The sequence below is a fragment of the Rhincodon typus genome, chromosome 13 (genome assembly GCF_021869965.1).
Source record: "Rhincodon typus isolate 14 chromosome 13, sRhiTyp1.1, whole genome shotgun sequence".
In the NCBI taxonomy this organism is placed as follows: Eukaryota; Metazoa; Chordata; class Chondrichthyes; order Orectolobiformes; family Rhincodontidae; genus Rhincodon; species Rhincodon typus.
Window position 1 is genome coordinate 55,686,599 of NC_063344.1, and position 22,340 is coordinate 55,708,938.

The following is a 22,340-nucleotide window of genomic DNA, read 5'->3' on the forward strand; positions in this document are numbered from 1 at the left end:
CTTCCCGTAACAACCTTGGCTATATCCCGTCAGGCTCAGGGGACTAATCAATCCTCATGTTTTACAAAATTTCTAGCACATCCTCCTTCCTAACATCAACCTGTTTGAGTATATCAGCTTGTTTCACCCTGTCCTTACAAACGACAAGGTTCCTCTCACTGGTGAATATTGAAGCAAAATATTCATCAAGGACTTCCCCTGCCTCCTCCGACTCCACGCACAAGTTCTCTCCACTATCCCTGATTGGCCCTTCCCTCACTCTGTCCATCCTCTTGTTCCTCACCTAAGTATAGAATGTCTTAGAGTTTTCCTTAATCTTATCTGTCAAGCCTTCTTCATGCCCCCTTCTCACTCTCCTAAATCCATTCTTCAGTTCCTTCCTGGCTATCTTATAACCCTCTAGAGCCCTGTCTGATCCTTGCTTCCTCAACTTTCTTCCTCTTGACTAGATGTTCCACACGTCTTGTCATCCAAGGTTCCTTCACCTTACCACCCCTTCCTTGCCTCAGTGGGACAAACCTATCCAGCACTCGCAGCAAGTGCTCCCTAAACAACCTCCACATTTCTGTTGTGTATTTCCCTGAGAACATCTGTTTCAAATTTCTGCTCCACAGTTCTTGTCTAATAGCATTGTAATTCCCCCGGACCCAATTAAATACTTCCCCATACCGTCTGCTCCTATCCCTCTCCATGACTATAGTATGGGTCGGGGAGTTGTGTATTCACTATTTTAGTCAGAGAGTTGTGTTCTGACTCTATTCTGGAGACTTGAACTGGATTCTAGATTGGCATTCATTTCAGATCACTTTGCATTAACAGATTTTGTCCTGGAGAAGTTTTAAAGGTTCACATTGCTGCTGCTCCTCCTCATACTGTTGCTGGTTTCATCATACGCCCTTGTGCAAATGACTGCCAGGGACATTCAAGAACTGGCTGGTGCAGCAGGTGCCAATGTGGTTGACTCTACATTTACAGTCTGTACAGCTATCATAACCATTAGAATCTCAACAGATGTGCATTGCTACTTTATTACTACTGTACTCAACAAGTTTGCTTCTTCCAGCACAGAACTGCCAAAGAAATGGAAGTCCTCAGTATCCAGGTTTTCTGTGCTATATTAAGAGGTAAAATTGTGGTATACTGATAGCTTTGCTAAGTGGGTAATCTAGAAGCCAGGACTAATGTGCTGGTTTAAATGGCAGCTGGTTGGAGTTTTAATTTGTAAAAAATATGGGAATAAAAGCCAGTCATCATGGTGACCATGAAACCGGTATCAATTATCATAAAAAAAACTAATTTCTATAAGGAAGTAAATCTGCATCGTCACCCAGTCTGATCTCCAAATCCAACAAAGTGGTTGGCTCATTATTCCTTTCAAGGGCAATTAGGGCTGGAAAACAAATGCTGGCCTTGCTCACAACATTCACATCCCCTGAATTAATGTTTAAAAAAATGGAAAACCTGCAACTGGCTTATTGGGATGTTCTTCTGCTTTTGAATTCCTCCTTGTTGGTAGAAAATGCTCAGAGCCATTTCATTTGACATGTCAGAACTATTTTTAAGTTGCCACTTATTTAAGGATTACCAGATCTGGGCAATTTCTAGGTGAACGTGCATAGTTCTTCTGTCTTTGGTATATCATTGTAACCAAACAGCCTCACTGATTATATGATAAAAAAGCTGGAACACTGACATTATTAATGATATAAATACACATGTAACAGTTGAGTTTCTAAAATGAAATCTTTAGTCAAAAACAAAGAAGCCAACTTTTACATCAGTAATATTTTGGAGGGGTTTAGAGGGATGTGGGCCAAATGCTGGCAAATGGGACTAGATTAATTTAGGTTATCTGGCCGGCATGGATGAGTTGGACCAAAGTGTCTGTTTCCGTGCTGTATATCTCCAGGACTCTATAACTCAATATATGAATTGAGTCCAACAGTAAGTTTTATATTCCTGTAGTTGTTTTGATATTTTGAGATATATGAGTTGGAACAGTTGGGATGCAGAAGCATTAATGGCTTCACTAATGTCTTTGTAAAAAGACCTTCAAAAGTGTTTGCATGTCAAAGAATGAATCAGATATAGTCAGAAGTATTATCAGGAAGATAACCACGACTTAACAAAGGCAAACAGGAATTGGGCAGACACTACCTAACCAATTTAAGATTGACCATGAACTGTTCATGTCCTGTTCGTGGACTAACAAGCAATTTGGATTCTGGATCAGTCTGGACAGAGGTTAGTGGGTGGTAAACGTTAATAAGGTTCTCTAGTTTAGTGGTTTGGTGCATGAGAAAGGAAGACAGAAGAAGAATTTCTTTCAACAGAACAGGAGACCAGTGCTTCATTATAGCATGGAGCTGGAGGAACACAGCGGGTCAGGCAGCATCAGAGGAGCAGGACAGTTCGTCTTTTCAGGCCTGGACCCTTCATCAGTCCTGACCTGAAACGTCAACTTTCCTGCTCCTCTGATGCTGCCTGACCTGCTGTGTTCCTGCAGCTCTACACTGTATTGACTCCAGCATCTGCAGTTCTTGCTATCTCAACGAGACCCGTGCTTGTCAACCAGTGTCATCAACTGGACTGAAAACCACTGCTTGTGAAATCCTGTAAAACTTTTCAAACAATATTATACCTGAAATGGGTCTGAATCAGGACTAGTAAAATTTGTAGATTTGTTCTCTCAAATTTCACCTTTCATTATGATTCATAGGTCTTACAATTAAAATTGAAGTGAATCCCAAAATCTTAAAAACGGTTTCCAGGGCAGACTGTTCCCACTGATCCACCCTGAGATGTAGCAGTAAAAGGGAACAAATGGACTATAATTGTTCATTTTTAATTTATTAATAAATCATCTCCATGGAGACAGACATTATCTTCCATACTCTAAATTCAAATTTATCATTCATGGAGTTATAGAATCAGAGAGATGTACAGCATAGAAACAGACCCTTCGTCCTTGCCGACCAGATATTCTAAGTTAATCTAATCCCATTTGCCAGTATGTGGCCCACATCCCTCTAAACCCCTCCTATTCATATACCCATCCAGATGCCTTTTAAATGTTGTAATTGTACCAGCCTCCACCACTTCCTCTGGCTGCTTGTTCCATACAAGCACCACCTTCTGCAAGAAAAAGTTGCCCTTAGGTCCATTTTAAATCTTTCCCTCCCACGTTAAATCTATGCCCACTAGTTTTGGACTCCCCTACCCTGGGGAAAAGACCTTGGCTATTCATGCTATCTATGCCTGTCATGATTTTATAAACTTCTATCAGCCTCCGAAGCTCCAGGGAAAATAGTCCCAGCCTATTTAGTCTCTCCCTATGGCTCAAACCCTCCAACCCTGGCAATATCCTTATAAATCCATTCTGAAACTTTTAAATTTAACAACATCTTTTCTATAGCAAGGAGACCAGAATTGGACACAGTATTGCAAAAGTGGCCGAACCAATGTTCTGTACTGTCACAACATAACCTCCCAACTCCTATTCTCAATGCACTGACCAATAAAGACAAGCTAACTAAAAGCCTTCACCACCCTGTCTACCTGTGACTTCGCTTTCAAGGAACTATGGACCTGCAACGCAAAGTCTCTTTGTTTGGCAACATTCCCCAGGGCCTTAGCATTAAGTGTATAAGTCCTGCCCTGAGATGCCCTACCAAAAGGTAGCACCTCACATTTATCTAAATTAAACACCATCTGCCATGCCTCAGCCTATAGGCCCTTCTGATCAAGGTGCTGTTGTACTCTGAGGTAGCCTTCTTCGGTGTCCATCAATTTTGGTGTCATCTGCAAATTTACTAACCATACCTTCTATGTTCACATCCAAATCATTTATATAAATGTCAAAAAGCATTGGACCTTGCGACACACCGCTGGTCACAAATCTCCAGTCTGAATAGCAACCCTTCACCACTGCCCTCTGTCTCCTACCTTCAAGCAAATTTTGTATTCAAATGGCTAATTCTCCCGGTATTCCATGTGATGTAACCTTGCTAACCAGTCTACCATGAAGAGTCTTGTTGATCGCCTTACTGAAGTCCATATAGACAACGTCTACTGCTCTGCCTTTGTCAATCCATTTCGTCACTTCTTTAAAAAACTCAACCAAGTTAGTGAGACATGATTTCCCACATACAAGGCCATGCTGACTATCCCTAATCAGTTCTTGCCTTTCCAAATACATGTAAATCCTGCCCCTCAGAACCCCCTCCCACAACTTGCCCACCACCAATGTCATGCTCACTGGTCCATAGTTCCCTGGCTTTTCCTTACCACATTTCTTAAATTATAGCACCACATTGGCCAAGCTCCAGTCTTACAGCACTTGGCCTGTGGCTATCGATGACACAAATGTCTCAGCAAGGGGCTCAGGAATCACTTTGCTAGCTTCCCACAGAGTTCTAAGGCACACCTGATCAGGTGTCAGGGATTTATACACCTTTATGCATCTTATGTGTCCAGCACCTCCTCCTCAGTAATACGGTCACTTTTCAAGATATTGCTATTTATTTCCCCACATTCTCTAGCTTCCAAATCCTTCTCCACAGTAAATACTGATGCAAAATACTCAATTAGTATCTCCCCCATCTCCTGCGGTTCCACGTATAGCCAGCCTTGTTGATCTTTCAGAGGCCCTATTCTCTCCCTGGTTATTCTTTTGTCTTAATGTATTTGTAGAAGCCCTTTGGATTCTCCTTAACCCTATTTGCCAAAGCTATCTCATGTCCCCTTCTTGCCCTCCTGATTTACCTCTTAAGTATACTCCTACTGCCTTTATACTCTTCGAGGGAATCACTCGATTTCTGCTGATTGTACCTGACAAATCCTTCTTTCTTTTTCTTGACCAAAATTTCAATTTCTCTAGTCATCCAGCATTCCCTACACCTACCAGCTTTGTCCTTCACCCTAACAGGAACATTCTGTCTCTGGACTCTCATTATCTCATTTTTGAAAGCTTTCCACTTCCCAGCTGTCCCTTTACCTGTGAATATGTGCCCCTCAATCAATTTTTTAAAGTTCTTGCCTAATACCATCAAAATTGGCCTTCCTCCAATTTTAAACTTTAACTTTTAGATCAGGTATATCCTTTTCCATTACTACTTTAAAACTAATAGAATTATGATCACTGGCCCCAAAGTACTCCTCCTCTGACACATCTGTTACTTGCTCTGTCTTATTTTCCAAGAGAAGGTCAGGTTTTGCTCCCTCTCTGGTAGGTATATCCACATACAATAAGAAAATTTTCTTGTACATGGTTAACAAATTCCTCTCCATTCAAGCCCTTAACACTCGGGCAATCCCAGTTTATATTTGGAAAGTTAAAATCCCCTACTATTACCATTCTATTATTGTTACAGATAATTGAGATCTCCTTACAAATTTGCTTCTCAATCTCCCATTGACTACTGGGGGCATCAAAGACAAATGCTTTCTATATATTTTTAAAACCATTTCACTTTGTTTCATAAAGAGTATAGAAAAGAAAGCCATTTAGCAGAAGAGCATGCACTAAACATGTCCTTAATTCCGTATAAGTGACTCTACTCCTGGTCTTCAGAACCAAACAAGGTGTCCTAATCTGCTTTTTGAATTACAGAATCTTGTAGATCATTAACATCACCTTCATCAGCAATTATCATTGACCATATCATCCATAATAAATATCTTCTATGCCTTCAAATGCATTGGATATCCTATTGCTTGATTGATTTGACAACAATCTACATTCTGATATCATCCTCAGGCCATTACACCTCATTCACATCGGATTGCTGATATCACAGCCCAAGTGCTGCCTCCCTTGGATAATATCCTCCTTTCCCTGATGTCCATCCTTGGCCTCCTCCACTGTCAGAGTGAGGCCAAACGTAAACTGGAGGAACAACACCTCATATTTCGCCTTGGGAGCTTACAGCCCAATGGCCTGAATATTGACTTCACCAGCTTCAAAATCTCTCCTCCCCCAACCTGTCCATCTTCCAACTCACCTATCTGTTCCATCCTTCCCACTGTCCAACCACAATAAACCCCTAACTGCATCTACCTATCTCCAGCTCACCTACACCAGCCCCCACCCCTCCAGCCCCCCATTCCCCCTCTATTTATCTCTAGGGTCCTCTCCTCCGCCTCAGTCCTTACAAAGGGTTTCTGCCCGAAACGTTGACTTCCCTGCTCCTCAGATGCTGTCTGACCTGCTGTGCTTTTCCACCTCCGCATTTATCAACTTGATTTCTGATTATAAACCACTGTAATGCAATAATCCTGTCATCAGGTTCTCCTGGGAGATAGTAAAATCTTGGTGTCTGTCTCAGTGCAAATTATTTCTCGTCATACACCTGGCTTTGAAATTTGCAACACTTAATTTTCTTTGCATGTTTCAGGGCAGAGATTTAAACAGATTCTCTAGAAACTAAATAAAAACGGAAAGAATTGCGGATGCTATAAATCAGGAACAAAAACAAAGTTGCTGGAAAAGCTCAGCAGGTCTGGCAGCATCTGTGAAGGAAAAACAGAGTTAACGTTTCGGCAAACGTTAACTCTGTTTTTCTTTCACAGCTTTTCCAGCAACTTTGTTTTTGTCTCTAGAATCTAAGTCCAGTTTGGTGATTTACATTGCTGTATTTTACAACTGTGTTTTCCAACAATGGCCCCATGTTACGCCTGCCTCCAAATTTATTCTTGGGCATCTGACTAAGCTATGAAGAGAACTTCTTCCAACATCTAACATTCTTTTCTAAAACCTAAATTCTGTAGCTGCTTCATAATTATTTGTTTGCTGTCCAATCTCAATGATTTTAAATTTGAACTGGGGCTTATACGGTCAGGACTAGAACCTAGGTGAGAGTCTCCAAGTTAATACAGTTCCAGCCAAATACGCCAAATCATTCAGCTCCTGGGTGAGGAGGGATGAACTGGCTCCTTTTTTTTTGTTCACCTGGCACGGCAGTTGCTTGCAACAATGTTAAATTAGACAGGATCCCTCCCTTTCTCCCAGCCTAAATGAATGTGACTTTTGAAATAGAGCTAATTTAACTGATCCTCTTGAGTTAACAAAAATGTGTTTATTATTTACTAAATATCGGAACAGTTAATAACACAACAAAATACACAGAGATTAGAATCAAGAAGTGAGTCTAAAAATGATAAAATATATTCAGATCAGCCTCTCTGGGTGTTTTGTGAAGATTAGATCATGGATGTTGATAGTTCAACAGTTGATTTTGAGATTCTTGGCTTTTGCGGATTATTTAAAATCTTTTTATCCTGTTTCCTTTTGATGGCAGCTCTCAAAGTCGAGAATCCTTCTGTTTCCTTGTACCTTTTTGACAAGCTTATTAGCTAGCTGGCTTCTAGCACTCAGAGCAGAGAGTTTTTCTTTACCTGCAATGCAGATACTTCTTGAACTGTGATCTTAATAACACAGTCACACACAAATTCAGGCTAGTCCATGCGGGTACCTCAGTTCACCAGCACCCCTTGTTTTATAAGCACACCTTGCCTGACAAAAAACCTTCTTCCACTAGCCCACACAGACCAGGGCTACAGTTGTTTTTTAGCCCTTTTTATGAATCTTCTTGGAAGGGCGAAACACAAAAAATGTCTGCAAAAGCTGGCTTTCTGCTTCGAGGGGGAAGGTAGTCACCTCTTCATTATCAGTTCCAGTTATGTTGGTCTTTTTCTCTCTCTCTGTCTGAAATTTCCCCAACACTTTAAAGGTGTAACATTCCGTCAGTTCCTTACAAAACTTTGCCAATGATATTGTATTCATGTCTCAGTTTTTTTTTCCCCTAGAATCATCCTGTTTTGAAATACACACTTTGAAATTAAAAGTTAAAATGCCCATCGTAGTTCAGGGATGTGATCTGTTGTCACGACAATAACTACCATTCCTTCTTGATACCAGATTGCTATATCAGAGAGCAGGATTGGCTGAAATGCAGTATGGACTTGTACAGTGGTGACATATTATGTTGATGTGTGCAGATATGAAGAGCTGAAAAGCCACCTTCAATGGTGCGCTGCTCTAAGTTTCTACCAAGTAGTTTGCACTAGGGTGAGTCTGACTTCAGTGGATCTTTCAGCTAAAAGTCAGGGTCAAACTTTGCAGGAGATCAATTATTACCTGTGTACAAATGGCATGGCCTGAAGCATAAAATTCACTAGACCTAATACTATTTCTAGGAAGCTAGTCAATGAACGCTTGACTGATTCATATGACTTTTTTTCTGTTTTACCTAAATGTTAAATGGATGGAAAGTACTTAGCTTTTGTACAAACAAAAGGCTTCTGTCTTCTTGAATGTGGTTTGCAAAAACCAAGTTCATATTTTATCTACTAACCTCTATCTACATGTAGTTATCACAAGGCAGTTTGGGACTTAGGTACAAAATGTGGCTTTGTAAATTGTAAGACTGTGAATGTGCTTTTTTTAATCTTTTATGACTTTTTAATCTAGTAGAATCACAAAATAAGGCTTTCAGCTGAAGGAAATAACTGTTGTATTAATTAAAGACTATTTTTTCCAGTCAGAGTTCTGAATATTTGAGGCCTAGTGTAGCAAGCCAAAGTCAAATTAGGTCTTAGATGTGTTGCAGAATTGCACTGCAATTATCTTAAATCTTGATTTAAATCTTGCTTTCAGCACCACACCCTCCTCACTCATACAGCGAGTAAACATGTCCTGATGAAGGAAGTTTTGCTAAAAATGTGCCATTAACTCAGTTTTTTGCTTTTACTGCTAAAATTTAAATTAAATTTATAAACAATTAGCCTTTATTCAATGCAGGGAATTGTATTAACACAGATTGCTGGAAGGCTTTGAGATATGGCCATCTTTTCTAGGACTAGCTTTTATTTTTCTAAAATCTAACAGCGTGGCACTGAAACAAAGAGGAACAATGGTACTCAAGTGGTCAGAGTATATTTAATTTATAATTTGAAGACCAAGTTAGGTCAGTCTGGAGAGCAAATTGAATTATATTTTCTGTTCATTCTTCAGCAGTTATGCTTGTTGAGGCTGTTTCTAGTCTACAGTGTATTTGTGCATTTTTCTCCTCATTCCATCTCTTCCACAACTCTCATCATCCACACCTCAGCTTCAGGTGTTTCCAGTAATTCACCTCTTCCTTTATATTCCTTTATTTCTACTTCCAACCCTTCAACATTTAAAGGCAAAATGCAGCGGATACTGGAAATTTGAAGCAGAGAATGCTGATCTGGCAGCATATTTAGAAAGTGAGGCAGAGTTAATATTTCAAGTCCAGTCTGACTGAAGTTCTGAAGAAGAGTCATACCGGACATGAAACATTAGGCTGAGCAGACTTTCTCCAGCATTCTCTCTGTTTGTTTCCTCAGCATTTAAATTGGTTGGAGATGCATTAGATTATAACAGGGTGACATAAATGCAAGTTATTGTGGTCATTTTCTCCTCGTTTTCTGTTCAGTTTTAATTTTTTCGACTTGAATTCCAACTTCACTCCATCCTTTTAGTTCAGTGATAAGTTTATTTTGAAAGGTTTTATTAAACTTTCCTGTGGTCTAATATTTTATAAAGCTGTTGATTTCTCTCTGTATTGTAGTAATGTTAGTCTTTTGCATTTACTTGCTATGTTGGGAAATATGGTTCAAGTTTATTTTAGTGAACAATTAACTTTTTGAACTAATAATTAGTTCAAGGAATGATTAGTTTCAGAATGATTACAAAATGAGGAAGGTTAACTAAAAACATGCCACTGCGGTCAGTCCCTAAGCTTCAGAGGAGTATAATTGCTGTCATTGTGGAAGAAACATTAATTACTCCTGCATCTGGTGTAACATTATCTTTTCTAATGTATGTACAATTGTATATACTGGATACTTAACAAATCAATAGTACTAGACCTCAATGTCTAAAAGTCTTATTAGTTAAAGGAGGAGTTAGAACACCTCATTGTAAATAAATCACCAAAAGTTACCTTTAATTTGCTACATTTTTATGTAATCTCACAGATAATCAACTATTGAAGCAATGATTTAAACTTTACCGCAGGTAGCAATTAAAATAAGTAAGCAAATTAAGCCTCACCACACAATTTGGGCTATTGCCCGATTAATGGTGGAATTCAGCTATGATTCCAAACAACAGTGCCTGTCTCTGGAAGTGTCCTGGGTTTGATCCTTGTGCGGTGTTGTTCTTCAAAGTTCTGCTGAAGGAGAATTCTGGTGCTGGACTCTTATACCGTTTCTTCCATCCTACATGTTTGTGGTGTGACAGTATTAATGACCCTTTAGATTCTTTTATCCAAATTATTGACTAGTTCTCTGAAACCTTCAAGTCTGCAGCTTGCCTTCTCAGAAGTGTTTTTGTTTCTTGTTTCATTTGGCCTTAACTATCTGTTTGAAGACACAGCTTTCCTGTGATTACCTCCTTAAATTCTTCTACAGGGTAATCAGTTATCGTCTTAGCATCAAAGCAACCAGTTATCGAGCAGATGTCAAACCAGTTTTGTTCATGTATCTTCAACTCTTTCTTTTCCCAGGCATGGCCAGTCACTTTCATATTCCTACACGGTTTGGCCTTGTTCCTTAATAGTTCTTTTTTTACCCCCAGACAGAGTTATTGCTGCTTCTTTCTGTGTGTAACAGTTTATCTTTGTAGATGTTTTCAATCCATGAACAGTTATTAAAGTTCTGAAGTTTAATCACAATCTAACCATTAATTAAAATGTTTTCCTAACATTCTAATTAAAAACATTTCATTCTTTTAGAGGAATTGAGTTATTATTACAAAGAAAGAGGCCATTCAGGCCCATCATCTTCTTCCACCTGACTGTCCAGTTAAGCATCAGTCAGGCAGAGAAATACTGAAGATTGGAATGCAATCAAAGGATATGCTTAAGGTTGTTTATTTAGTACAGGATTTATTCAGAATAGATTTTTGGAATTAGGTGCATGCAAAGCTAATGAAAATCTTAATATTCACACTCTTCCTAATTTGCCTGCTAGCAGCCCATCATATGGAGGTAAATCGAATATAGCGTATCTATGAAAGTAGACAGAGGTTTCCTGAACATTAAGGAATTATAGTTATAGCTAGCAGCAGGATTACGTTAGAAACAATGGTAACGTGAATTGAAATTAACATGAATGAAAGTAATAATTGGCAACGACTACAGTCACTTGCCTAAAATGGCAAGGAAAGCAACCAACTGCATACACATTAATGTATTCTAAATCTGAGCATTTGTATCAATTCATAGATTTTATTCTCAGTTCCAGTTTTTGTCCCACTATTGATAGTCATTATTCTTATGTTCTCCAGTGTTATTATATGCTATGGAATAATGACGTAATTATACGAACTAAACGGTGACGAAGGATAAAAAGAACTGGAGCTGTAATTTTTATAACCAATTGTAAGACAATTTATTCAATAAGACTACCTGCCAAACAAGGCCACATGGCTATCTACAGAACCAGCTGCATTTATAAAGGGCCTCTTCACATCAAAGAAAATAGGCCAGAGCATCGAATATAATGGACACTAAGCATTAAAATATAAAGAGAAAAAGGAGCTTGATTACAGGGTAAGGTTTTTTGGATGTGTTTGATTCTGCAGGAAGAAAGATTTAGAGAAGAAATTACAAATGGCAGGCACATGATCACTGAACAATCAGCCTCCAAACATAGAGCAGATGAGAAGAAAACAATAATCTGAAACTAAAAGAACAGACACGCACATAAATGTACCATTTGAGAGGAGTAAGGTCACGCAGACTTAAAGATAAGGAAAGGATATTTATTCTCTGGGATATAGTGAGCCTGTGGTATGCTGAGATGTACGTTAGGGGTGTTGGGAGATGAGGGTGATGACCATGAGACTCTGCATAAGAGAGCTCACAGAATAGACATTTCTAAATGACCTGAAGTTTACAAAGGTTAATGAGGAAAGAATTTTAGAAATAATTTTCCAAGGTGATGAAGGTACGGATGAGGATTTCTGCAGCAATGGAGATGTGATGGAGATAGATGGTATTCTGTAAGTGATTTGATTGTGGACCAAATTCGCAATCAGTTGCAATATAATTAAATTAGGGCTATCTGGTAAGTATGCTTGGTATTTTAGAAAAATGAAATCAAATGATGTGAAAAATCCTTCCTCATCCAAACTCACATTTTGATTTTGTAACCTAAGATCTTCTGAAAAAAATTACTTTGGAAAAGATCATAGTTACTCACTTTCACAAGATAACGAGAGAAAGGCGAGGACAGAAGTCAATCTAGAAAGAAAGGCCACTTATCGTCAAGGATACAGTAACCTAATGGTTATGCTGTAGGAGTTACACTCTATATCCAGAAAAGTGTTGTGAAAATCCAATCAGTTTAATAATGACCTGGAAGAGACCTGCCAACTCCACTCAATCTATACTAAAACAAAAGCAAAAATTGCTGGAGAAGCTCAGCAGATCTGGCAGTATCTGTGGAAAGAAAGCAGAGTTAATGTTTGGAGTCTGGTGACTGTTCATCAGAACTGAGGTAATTGAGTTTATTGAGCTTAAATCTTAATGCTAAAGTTCAAATGAGCAGATATCTACAGAATCTTTGGAAAATTAAATGCAAGAAATTAAATTAAAATTAAATACTTCTTCCAAATTAGGGTCTAGCTCAATCAGATCCATAATGAATGATTGGTTTCATCATGGGACCAATGCAAAATCCAGCAAGTATAAATTAGAAACCAAATTTAAAATGTTCACCAAATATGATTGTCCCCTTTAATAGTTGTCAGCCCAAAGTAAATGTGAAGGTTTATGCAAAGTATTTTTGAACTCACGGATGGCATCTCAATCCCCTTACATGGTCAGACTTGCTGTTGAAATTTCCTACTCAGGTCGATTCCTGAGGCTATTAAAAATGGTGGTTGGGATCTGGAGGCAGAAATTTCACCACCACTTCAAGCAGGGGAAAGGAGAAAGATATGAAGCAAATATAATCAAAACCTAGCCAATGAAAGTTAGTGCTAAGATCAAACAGGCCCCATTTGCACTGTTCCAAAGACTATAATGCACAGAATGGCAGTCATGAATTGATGGAGGAGATGGCAAGTGCTCCTGTAAGTAGGATAATGTCTGCTAAGTTTTGTGATCTGAAGTTATTTAAATTCTCAGCCTTGCAAGCTACAGCTGTCATTTAGAGTTTATAAAAAAACCTCTGCTGGAATACATTAATTGACAAGCTACCGTGTACAGCTTAGACAGAGAAAAAGAAACCATTTGTTTCTGCAGTTCACCAGTGTTAATTGTTGACACTCCCAAAGAACTGTTCTTTCAACTGAACACATTATGAAAATTTGGCTCAAAACAAAAGCTCAAAAAGTACTTATCTAAGCAGGGAGGATCAAGTTTATATTTTGATTAACAGCTTTAGGAGGCTATTTTAATGTTAACTGTCTTTGATGTGATTTCTGAATAGAAGTCCGTTTTTATAAGATTGACCACTTGACAGGACTTAAAGTATTGGAATAGGTTTTATGAATGAGAGGTTTATTTCTGCATAATGAGTATGTGAATGAAAGTTCTCAGATTGTTATTTTCTCATCTCTATGTGGCTCCCGAGGTGTGCCCATATTCAATACTGGCTGAGTGTTTACAGAAATAACATAGAGGTATGAGGTAGCATGTGGCTTTCTGAGGACATGGTAGGCCGATGGGAGTGTGACTATTGAAGCCCCTTAGCATCTTACACACCCCCGTGTTTGCCTCCAATCTGCTTCCAGGCTCAGCAGGCTGGTCTCAATGCCAACCCCACCTCCCCAAGTGAAAATGGCACATGACGTGTCTCTTTTATATCAAGGTGGATCTACTGAGTCCAGAAATTTCCCAGTTCCAGCTATGTGACTTGGTAGCAAAAGTCCAGCCCCCAACTGCTTTTCATGGACAATTCTCCACAAAGGATTAGTATGTCTGAAGGATTCAAAGCAATCAATGATTGAAATGAGAAAGACATATAACTAAAATAATGTTTTATAACATTTGCAATCAAAAATATGTGTCCTCGCGATGTTACAAATATGAATGAGCACCACGGCAGTTGTAATATCATGCGCAGCAGAATAAAAGATTAATGGTAACAGCATCAATAAATTAACGGCAACCTATATTTAGATTCTGAAGGTAGCTGAGGTGAACTGAAAATCACTTTCTGTTCATGTTCAGCTGAACATTGACCCATAAAAACAAGCCAGTGAAATTTCTGAAGAAGGGTCTAGGCCTGAAACGTCAGCCTTCCTGCTCCTCTGATGCTGCTTGGCCTGCTGTGTTCATCCAGCTCTGCACCTTGTTATCTCAGATTCTCCAGCATCTGCAGTTCCTACTATCCCTAAGGCAACCTGGCTGGTTTACTCAGAGTGATGCAGGCAAGGAAATGCAGTTTAGAATTTGCAAAGCAGTGAATGCAAAATTATATTTGGACAGCTTCGAATGTTCATGTTTAAATATTTGGAGTCAATAGAGCACATTAACAATGAATGTCATGTGATAATCCAGCAGAAATTATCTTTTGAGTTATTTCTTGCCCTATTTGAAAATTATTGCCTTCAGATGGCTATGAGACAAAGTTGGGACCTTGAGAACGATGACCAAAATTCTCTCAGTCTCAACACGTTTCATGACTGGCACACACATGTCATCATGAAAATTATTTTATGACAATGATATTGCCTTAAAAACTCAACAAAGTCTTTTCAAGTTACAGAAACCTTGCTTAACTTTGACAAAATTCATTGAATACTTCTATAATCAAATACAGTCTATAATCAAAAAAGTCTATCATCTTGCTTTTCCACCTTGAAAATCACCAGTCACACAATGTTGGAAATGTTCAAGCAAAAGTGCAGCTTGACCCAATTCCTACATATCACTGAGTAAGAATTGGCTGCTCCCTGACTTATAATCACCACCTCTGCCAAAGAAAAACAAGACATGAGCGAACATTATCCGCCAGCCCACTGGCTCAAGCTGGGTTGCAAAACCTGCCATTCTTTATACTTCTGCTATAACAGCTGAGTACTGTGCACCTATATGGGCCTCATTTCACTTACCAAGTTCACTGACATACAACTTCAACCAGAAATGAGAATAGTTTCAGGAATTCTGAGATCAACTCGCATTCAATGCTTGGCAGTTTTCACAAATATCAGCCCATCCATCCTCTGCTCAATGAGGTACAGCAATGCACAGTGAAGTTACTTTTGGCAGCAGAAACCCCCTAGCTCTCTTGATCCACAGAGACTCCAAGACTCTCCAACTGGGCACATTGCTTGAATAAACCCCTTTGGTCAAAGAAAAGAATAAGTTCAACTTCATAACACTGACAAAATCTGGAGGAAAGTTTGGAAAGGAAACGCTTGTAGAAAGAAGGTAAATGATGCTCTCCACTCTGTCAACATAACTGCGCCTATTTTCACTCCAATACTTCACACTCACTCTATCTTCTCCAACTTTCACTATTGACTGCAACATTTTCTCTCACTTGGTATCACTCACTGCAACCCTAAACATCATTTATCCTGCCTGCCCTCTGTACTTAAAGTTTTGGCAAAGATCTGTAGCTCGGGTTGTGGGTGAGGTTGTTGACTTGCTCGCTGAGCTGGCTTGTTTTCATTCAGACGTTTCATCACCATGCTAGGTGACATCATCAGTGAGGCCTCCGATAAAGCGGTGTTATTCTACTCTGCTTGGAATTTATACTGTTTGGTCCGTTATGGTGAGTAGTGTCATTTCCGGTCTTGATCTGTATGGGTTTGTATATGGGGTCCAATTCTATATGTTTGTTCATTGCATTACAGGTGGAGAACCATGCCTCTAGCAATTCCCGTGCGTGTTTATGTTTGGCTTGGGCTACTATGGTTACCTTGTCCCAGTTAAACTGATGGCCTTCATTGTCTGAAAGTACCAATATTAAGGAGAGATCGTCATGCCATTTTGCTGCTAGCTGATGTTTATGTATTCTGATGGCTAGTTTCCTTCCTGTCTGTCCGATGTAGTGTTTGTGGCAGTCGTTGCATGGTATTTTGTAAACCACGTTTGTTCTGCATGTTGTGGGAATGGGGTCTTTAATCCTTGTAAGTGTTTGCTTCAGTTTGCTCTAGTTCTCACTGTAGCCAGTTAATCAGTTAAGTTTGCATTTCGTTGTGCCTTCAGTACTGAATGTGTTGAATGCAAAATCTGGTCATTAGTTTGTATCCAAAATTCCAAAACTATCCAAATAAAGACAAATTGGCAGAAGGCAGTGGGAGTATGTACCTGTTGCAGTCAATGTCAGCAGTTTAACTCCAAGGACCTGGATATGTGTCATAAACAGTTTAATATTCACACATGATGTTGAAGAAACCCTAAATACAAATAGAGAGAGGAAACAACAGCTTTTGTGAACAGTGAGGGAAAAGAATTTTCTCTATTACCTACTGGGTAGAATACTGCTAGAAACTGCTGAAGAGACAGATTCCATGGACAGTTGAGGACACTAGAAAGTTAGCCCTGCAAAGGCTAGATGAAGAAATCACTGCATAAGCCTTTTTGCTGGAATTTGGTTATGGAATTCACAGAAGACTGAAGACAGTAGCTTTCAACTTACAACTCAGTGAACCAGTGAAGAGGCAGCTTGTCAAAAGCAGGGAATAATTTTGAACTGGTTTCTGTGTGTAGGATAATTCTGTGGATAGTACAGCACAATACATTAATGCAGCAAGGGGTTATCGATCACGTTGAAAAACTAATCAGATTTAGAGTATTAGTTTATTATAGTAAAGGTCTTAAAATCTTATCATGTGATTCATTTAAATTGATCGCTGGGATTCCAAATCACTTATGAAACATTTTTGGTCTATGCAGGGGATTGTAACAAAATCATCCTGCCAAAAGCTGTTCTACCCTTGTAGGGACACTTCTACTGTGCCACAAGAACCCTTACCATTCCCTGCAGACTGTACCATCTGAAACTCAAAGCACTACTTCAAACTAAGGCAGAGTCTGTAAAAATTAATTTGTAACAAACCTGCTAGTGACCCTTTCAATAGCACTATAGCAAACACAAGTTCAGATGTACAGGGTAAGAGAGGACACTAGCTAGAATGGCAAGGTCTGTAATGGCATGATTAGCACTGAATCATTGTTTAGCACTCACTGAAACATGCATTTCCAGGCAAACATTCCTAACACCCACACAAAACATCCTGATCAAAATGGTGTTCAACACAGGCTTTGATGAAATTTAGTGCAAATGGCACAGGGTGCTATTTTGCTACCAAAATGTCCCCATAATGCAAAATCTGTCAGTCCCGTTGTTAAAGTCCTTGCTGTTTTTCTTTTTTTGGTCACTTTTTGTTGAATCTGTGAGCCGAGAGTTGAAGGTGACCTTTGGGCTGTGAGCAGCAGTTTGTTCTTTCTTAAAAAAGAGAGGTAGAAGAAAACCACTGATATTTGTTGAAAGCACTTGGCCTGGAAACCAATTTTAGGTTGATTCTTGTTCAACATTGCAGGCATTCAAATCCTGCGATAAATTTTGCTCAAGTGTTGGCAGATTTTTGGATATTAATGGGGGTCATCAGAGGAGGCTGGTGTTAACCAATCAAACAAAGAGAATGTTGAAAAAACAGAAAGTGAAACCAAATTTGAACTGGTTTTGAACTGTGTTTTTTGTCAGAAGGATTTTGGATGCCAAAGCTGTAGGAAGGAGATCTGATTACTCTCTGGTTGTGCTTCCATTATCAACGTATTGAAAGTTTGCAGAATAGAATCTCAGCTGTAAGAATTAAATGAATATTCCTCAGAGCCTACTGAAAGCTACTTGAATTGACTGGAATCAGAAATCAAGCAAGATACAATCACACAGACCTGTGTTTAGTGCTTAACTGACTGGCCAGTTACATTTCCTTTGTTTTACATTAATTTATATCTTAGCTATGTCTGAGCTTGTGCGAGTGGGGGTTAGAATCAAAGAAAGTTGGGTTTAAACCTTATCTTAGATATTAATTAGATTATTTGTTGTTTAATTTTGCGATGTTAAAACTACTGTATTAATAAAATATTGTTAATTCTTTTATTTAAGTATAGAGTTGGTTTCTAGTATCAGTTTTTCACAAAGTCTGGTTAGGAACCACTGAGGACAATTTTGAGGGTTGTTGAATTCTTTAATTTGACTGTGTTGCAAATATAGCCATGATGTGGAGGTGTCAGTGTTGGACTGGCGTGGACAAAGTTAGAAGTCACATGACACCAGGTTATACTCCAACAGGTTTATTTGAAGTAAACCTGTTGTACTGTAACCTGGTGTCATGTGACTTCTGACTTTGCAAATACAAAATTAGGGAGGCTGATTTGATTTGGCTGCCTGTCTTCATGTCATAACACTATGTAGCTGACCTTTGTGCCTTTATTTACCTGTCTACAAATTTATGGCGCCTTCATTGTTTTCTAAGCCAAATATTTCTTTTTTATCGAAAGCCCATCTTTGAATTCCACACTTGGTTACTTGCCACTAACTCTTGACATTGTTTCAGTAACACATAAAACTCTAGCCCCTGCACAGTGTGAACTCTCACACGTTACAGGTTAAGTATTAATATTAGCATGGTGCCACATGATTAGTCAAGCGTATTTTGGGCACAAACAGAATGCGCAATGTTCTAATGATTTAATAACATTTTCCTTCAATGTTTTAAGAATTTAGAATACATTCTATGGTCTACTCTCCAGTCAGACTCCAAGGAATAGAGTTATAACAACCACTGCAAGTTTATAAAATAACTTCATGAAAATTCTTTCATCCTATCTCAATACATTACAGAATTATACATTACACTTGAGTTACTGAAGAGCAGAAACATCACCTAATAGTGTAGCTGTACCCAAATGTTGAGAAAAAGGTATTAGTCTGGACCTTCCACTCAGCCATCATGCTTATGGAAGTATGACCTAATATCCTTGACTCTCACTAATGAGTGTAAGTTCCAGACCCCGGATAATTTCTCCAAAAGTGATGTGCAATTTTCCAGTCAGAATAATCAGATTGTGCCAGCCAATCTGCCTGGTAATGAGAGGCCTCAGGGCCCTTTGCTACAGCATTAATGTGACTCCCAGCTTCCAAGTTGCTGCTCCAGAGGGGAGAGAAAGATCCCCTACCTCATTCACCCCATTGCTTATCGAGATATTTCAGTCTAATACTGCATTTCAACTCCCTCATCTCCAACTGATACATCTCAACAAAGAGTGTGCTCTATAAGCCATAAACAATGAGAATGATATGGAACCATAGAATGGTTACAGCAACAATTGCCTTTCTGTGCATCATGTTTATGTCAGCTTCCTAAAAATGTAACTCATCTAATCCTACTCTCCCAACTTTCCTTACAGCCCTGGAAAGATTTTCTCTTTGGATAATTATACAATTCTCTTTTGACAGCCTCAGTTGGATCTGTCTCCACAACACTCTGCCCATCATCTATTTTCTATAAATCTCACTGATATGCTCCCCTCTCTTACAGGAGAAGGTTGCACATAACAGAGGCGAGCAGGAACTAAACAGATTTTGAGAGTACGTCTGCATCCTCCAAACCCCCTGGGGATGGCATTACTGATTATTAACGAAAGGCCCAATTCTGAGGATGTGGTTAACACAGGGGCTGAATCCACTGAAGGTACAGTCATGTACACTGAAGATACAGGCGATTCAGCCCATCAAGTCCACACCAACCCCTTGAAAAGCATCCCGCCGAGACCCATTCCCCCCACCCTATGCCTGTAGCCCCACATTTCCCATGGCTAACCCATCTAGTCTGCACTATACAAAGACAATTTAGCATGGCCAATCCACCTAAGCTGCACATTTTTGGACCATTGGAGGAAACCCACACAGACACATGAAGAACGTGCAAACTCTACACAGACAGTCGCTTGAGGGCGGAATCAAACCTAGGACTGTGGCACTGTGAGGCAGTAGTGCTAACCACTGAGCCACTATGCCACCCCTTTTTGACAACGAGAAAAAGGGCTGATAGTATCTTCACAACTAATCCTCCTCATATCATACTCCTCTGCATTCAACAATGTCTTCAAGTTGCACGTGATGTTCTTGCCTATCACAATAATCTTACTCTTTATCTGTTTCTTTTCCCCTTTCAGATGCTCAAGAAATGCATCTTGATCAGGAAGAAGACAGTGAGGCACACTGTTACTTGATTTCACACCTACAATAATTAGCTTAGGTACTGACATTGTGACTACCTTGAAAGAAAGATCTGTACTTGTAGGGGAGCAACAGCAGATCCAAATACACAGCAACAATGGCAGGAACAAAGCTAGAATAGATGCCAGCTCAACAGAGGACGCATTTGGATAGAAGCTCTGCTTGAGTGGACTCAGATGAGAATTTCAATGGAACAGGCTGCAGGAAATGGTTGATGGGCTGACATACTGAACTGGTTGCTGGATGAAAGCCTGTCTGTATTCATTGTCTACAAATTCTGACATCAGGCTCTGTACGGAAGTTGGAATTGATCCTTTGTAGTATGGATCTGATGGTCAATTCCATTTAAGATACTCCTGAATACAGCCCAGTACATCACCACATGATCAATGCATCAGTTTCCAGTGCAATACATGCAGCTTTCATCAAACGTCTGAGTGCTGCAGCAGACACTCAGATTGATATCAAGTAAATCTCAACTGGTGCCAGAATGCTTTGGATCCCAGTATTCAAGGAACTTACAGAGTGTCTCAGTAGGCCAGCTATCTGTACTCAAACAGGTTATTAGGATTGCTGAAGCACTCTCTGGAGGACTGGCAGTGGTGTATAATCCTGCTGTTGGAATTAATTATCCTGACGATGAATGATCCAGCATTAGTGATCCCACTGCTGCCATCCTGTCTATCACCCAGATTGTGGTGTAATCTGAAACTGGACATTCTAAGCCCAGTACAGTTCAAAGTCATTCTCCAGACGCATCTGCCATCTCCCCCACTGAAAGTTAGTAGCCTTCCACCAGCCATGTCTCAGTCACTGGGGCAGTATTGTGTAAGAACACTTGGAAAGGCAAATGCAAGTGGAGGACATGAGCTAAGAGAGTACTCCTGTCTGATTACTTTAATCTTGTATGCAATATATAATTTAGAAATTTGTTTTAGAATGTATATTTCTATTCATTTTTATTCTTGCATTGTAGCCAAATTGATAACATGACTTCCAGTGCTGGGGGGAGGTCAAGTGTATAAGACTGTTGTTAAATGAAGAATGAGGTTGAGATTAAATGAATTTTTCAGCTAAAGCCCCAGAAAGTTATTTTCCAAGTTTCAGCCTTCATCGCTTGTCATCCTTTTCCACCTTCTCATCTCATTCATTCTTCAGCCTCACGCTCTCTTCCTCCCTCTTCCACCAGCTTGTTTTGCTCTGCATAACCTTTGTCCATTCTCTTAATCATGTTATGTTTCAAGCAAACTTATGCTTCAATTTAATTAGTTTGTGGAAGAATGGAATTGAGCAAAAAATACTTCAGCAGCTGCCATACCATCCCATGTATGTATTTAAAACTTGAAACAATTATGGCCAGCAACACCCTAAGTGCATGGACATGTGTTGGGAAGTATGGACATGTGTTGGGAAGTATGGACATGTGTTGGGAAGTATGGACATGTGTTGGGAAGTATGGACATGCGTTGAACTATAACAACAGCCAGAGGTTACAAGTAAGTAATATTGTAAGTAGTTAATGATTTCTCTTAATCACGCTGATGGGGAAAGAGCTCTTCTGATCACAAATAATAGGATTGTTAAGACCATTCAGCCCATCATACCTGCACCTGTTCTTCAAATAAGCATTATTAACTAATGCCAATGTCCTGCTTTTTCTCCATGCTCTTGCACCTTATTTTTATTCAAATACTCAGCCAATGGTCCTCTTGATTGCCCCCCTTGAAGCAGCCTCCACCACACTTCCAGCCAATGCATTCCATACCCTAACTACTCACTCAGCAAAAAACATTTTTCGTACATCACTTCATTTGTACTTCATTTGCACATCACTTCAAATCGATGCCTCTTATTCTTGTTCTGTTAAGACCAGGAACAGCCTCTCCCTATCTACCCTATTCAGCCCACTCATGATTTTGAAAACTTCTATCAAGTGTCCTCTCAATCTTCTTCTTACTAAGGAGAAGAGTCCCAACTTCCTCAATCTATCTACTTCATGATAATGCATGGTAATTTGTTTGGCTGGTTGAGGTTAAGTGTAGACATTGATTTAAGCATAAAGCACTATTCCCTACAATTTCACTTTGCATGCATGACCTATTTAT

General features: G+C 39.3%; 1 protein-coding gene across 4 annotated transcripts in view; it reads right to left on the reverse strand.

Annotated features, from left to right (window-relative positions):
- The window catches only part of LOC109918596 (beta-galactoside alpha-2,6-sialyltransferase 1), a 120,324-nt gene that overhangs the window by 91,944 nt on the left and 6,040 nt on the right, over positions 1–22,340 (reverse strand). For 2 of the 4 annotated variants that reach the window (XM_048604360.1, XM_048604359.1), the window contains exon 1: positions 10,079–10,247. The exons of the other annotated variants lie outside the window; for them this stretch is intronic. The gene's annotated coding sequence lies outside the window, so the exon portion shown is untranslated. Of the gene's footprint in view, positions 1–10,078; positions 10,248–22,340 lie in introns of those variants that run through there. 4 annotated transcript variants of the gene reach the window in all.